The 3409-nt window shown below is 39.0% G+C and overlaps 1 long non-coding RNA gene across 1 annotated transcript; it reads left to right on the top strand.

Moving 5' to 3' along the window:
• Window positions 1–736: 736 nt before the first annotated feature.
• LOC129850052 (uncharacterized) lies at window positions 737–1750 on the top strand. The gene is made up of 2 exons (XR_008758710.1): window positions 737–870; window positions 1176–1750. It is a non-coding gene; the product is annotated as an uncharacterized LOC129850052 (long non-coding RNA).
• Window positions 1751–3409: the final 1659 nt, after the last annotated feature.

Raw genomic sequence — 3409 nt, 5'->3', positions numbered from 1 at the left:
ACCCCCATAACATCATAATAAACATAAAGGGTGTTTTACTAAGACATATGCAATGTACACAACTGAAAACTGCTCCCAAAAAGACAGGCCACTGCCCTTGCCACCAAACTATACTTGATTTTCAGCACAGGGAAAGACCTCAAATTAAAAAATATATTTATGTGATCAAGACAAAGGAGATGAATGTGGACTACAGGAAAAAGAGGACCTTCAGCAGTGAGGTAATGAGAGCCTCTACCTGACCAAAGCCCCGGATAAACCTCCGGTAGTAGTTGGCAAACCCTAGGAACCGCTGTACTTCCTTTACCATGGTGGGAGTCGGCCAATTACGCACGGCTGAAATGCGGTCACTCTCCATCTTTACCCCTGATGTCACGCCCTGGCCTTAGTATTCTTTGTTTTCTTTATGTTTTTTAGTTTGGTCAGGGTGTGACATGGGGAATGTATGTGTTTTGTAGTGTCTAGGGGTGTTGTATGTGTATGGGGCAGAGTAGAGTAATGTTGTCTAGTTATGTCTATGGCTGCCTAGATTGGTTCTCAATCAGAGACAGCTGTCATTCATTGTCTCTGATTGGGAGCCATATTTAAGGCAGCCATAGGCAGTAGGCTTTTGTGGGGTGTTGTCTATTTTGTACATTTGTAGCTTGTGGTTGCACTTACGTATTTAGCTTCACGTTTGTTTTCGTTTTTGTAATAGTGTTTGTTGCATGTTTTTTCCCTTCTCTAAAATAAAAGATGTATTTTGCACACGCTGCGCCTTGGTCCACTCTCTCTCACGAAGATGATCGTGACACCTGAAGTGGAAATGCGGTACCCTAGGAAGGAGACGGACTGTTGGAAGAACAGACATTTCTCAGCCTTGACGTACAGGTTTTGATATGTTTTACACTTTTTTTGGTTACTACATGATTCTATTTGTGTTATTTCATAGTTTTGATGTCTTCACTATTATTCAACAATGTAGAAAATAGTAAAAAATAAAGAAAAACCCTTGAATGAGTAGGTGTTCTAATAGCAATAAGGCACCTCTGAGGTTTGTGGTATATGGCCAATATACCACCCCTCCTTGGGCCTTATTGCTTAAATAACCCATATCTCTTTTATAACAGGATATTATCATTGACTATATGAAAGTGCATGTATGAATGAGTCTGATTTACCGTTTTCAATGGCAGGTTCACCTTCTGAAGCCGGATGAGGTTCCCAAAGCCTGCTGCGCACCCACCAAGCTCAGTCCCATCTCTGTACTCTTCCACGATGACAACAACAACGTAAAACTAAAGAAGCATCGCAACATGGTGGTCAAGACCTATGGATGCCTGTGACACCAGTGGTAGCCCATCGATCTATTCTACAACATTTTAATCAACTTCATTGCTATTGTTCCAAAAGATACAAACAGGGTAATATAACTTGCAACCAGCAGTTGATAGCAATAATCTGTCAATAGGCTGATAAATAGTATGTATCTAATATATTGATTTTGAGTCTGAGTGGTATATGAACAACACCCATTGGACTTATAACCATACTTCACTTTTGATTAACTAAACTATTCAAATCTACAGTAATTAAGATAATTACATCCCCCCTTCATGTCATATATTCTGTGACCAATCAAAGCTGTAAAGTACTGTATCATAAATGCAATCAATGCTAAAATTCGACCCTTTTGATGGCTATAATATCTTGTTGAACCAGGAATTTCTCCATGTCTCTTTTAGATGTACTAAACATGGTTTGCAAAACGTACACGTTTTTTTCTTCTTCTTTACTCATACTTTTAACCAGTACAAGTTAGTAACAATGGAAAATGGCAACAAGAAAAAATGTTTGGCCATTTTTGTATGTACAGAGGAACAAATACAAAGTGATGTATGTCCTTGTCAACAGATATCTGGAGGACTGTATACTGCTATATTTGTAATAAAATAAACTACACTGAACAAAAAAACGCAACATGTAAAAGGTTGGTCCCATGTTTCATGAGCTGAAATGAAAGATCCCGAAAATGTTCTATAAGCCTAAAAAAAATAATTGTGAGCATTTCTCCATTGCCAAGATAATCCATCCACATTGAAAGGTGCACCATATCAAGAAGCTAATTAAACAGCATGATCATTACACAGGTGCACCTTTTGCTGGGGACAAAAGGCCACTAAAATGTGCAGTTTTGTCACAACACAATGCCACAGATCTCTGAAGTTCTGAGGGAATGTGCAATTTGGTATGCGGACTGCAGGAATGTCCACCAGAGCTGCTGCCAGAGAATTGAATGTTCATTTCTCTACCATAAGTCGCCTCCAACGTCATTTTAGAGAATTTGGCAGTACATCCAACCGACAATTTTCCTGTCCTGCTAGCCATTCAAAATGTAACGATTACTTTTGGGTGTCAGGGAAAATGTATGGAGAATAAAGTACATTCTTTTCCTTAGAAATGTAGTGAAGTAAAAGTAAAAGTTGTCAAAACTATAAATAGTAAAGTACAGATACCCCCCAAAACTACTTAAGTAGTACTTGAAAGTAATTTTTACTTCAGTACTTTACACCACTGTAGGTGCTTCAATAGAGTCTGACGTTCAGGGATGGTTGGACATATAAGATGGGGTGCTGGTGAGCCCCCATTTTAGGTAGTCACACAAATATTCCCCCACCCATGTCCAGGGGTCTCAGTGTTATGTCCCTTGAAATATATGTACTTTTGGTAATACTTAGTGAGTAGGCAACAAATACAATCATCTTAAATTGACATGTTGAATTTTTTTGCCATAGTAAATGGTGTATTGCGCAAATTTCCCTAATGCGGACAGTTTGTGTTACTACCTTACACAAGCTTGCATTTTCACCCTATAAGACAACATTTTTACCTCAGATTGGTGATGTTAGTCTAAAAGTGTATGGACATCACGATGACATAAGATTGATTGTTTTAATCAGATCAATATCTTAGGTTTTGTACCATTGATTTTTCTAAGCGCTGGGATGCGCAGAACTTAGAACGCAGAGTTAATGAAATGCCCAGGAAATGGTCTTTCCATAAAAGTCAATGGCCACACACCAATACATGGATTTGACAGTCAAACTATTACTTAAATAGCAGTCAACTGTTGTCACCGTTGTTATTCTATAGAGGGTCGTGATTCATTTAGGTTAACTAACAAAAAAAGTGGTCTGGTCTCTTTTCCATGATGGAAGCCTCCCGAAATCAACATCCACTATTCCAAAATATAGATATAAGCCTTCAAGTACTCATCTAACCAATTTCTTCAGGGCCAGCTAGGCCCCCTGTCGCCCCCCAAGCTCCCTGAATCCCAACCCCCATAAGAAGAAGCCCAAATACGACCTGCCATTGCCCAGTATACATACAAGGTCAGGGGACAACACTGTTTTTTTGTCTTGTAGTTAAA

This window comes from Salvelinus fontinalis, unplaced genomic scaffold (genome assembly GCF_029448725.1).
Source record: "Salvelinus fontinalis isolate EN_2023a unplaced genomic scaffold, ASM2944872v1 scaffold_1804, whole genome shotgun sequence".
In the NCBI taxonomy this organism is placed as follows: domain Eukaryota; kingdom Metazoa; phylum Chordata; class Actinopteri; order Salmoniformes; family Salmonidae; genus Salvelinus; species Salvelinus fontinalis.
This window is presented reverse-complemented; position numbering and strand designations above follow the sequence as displayed.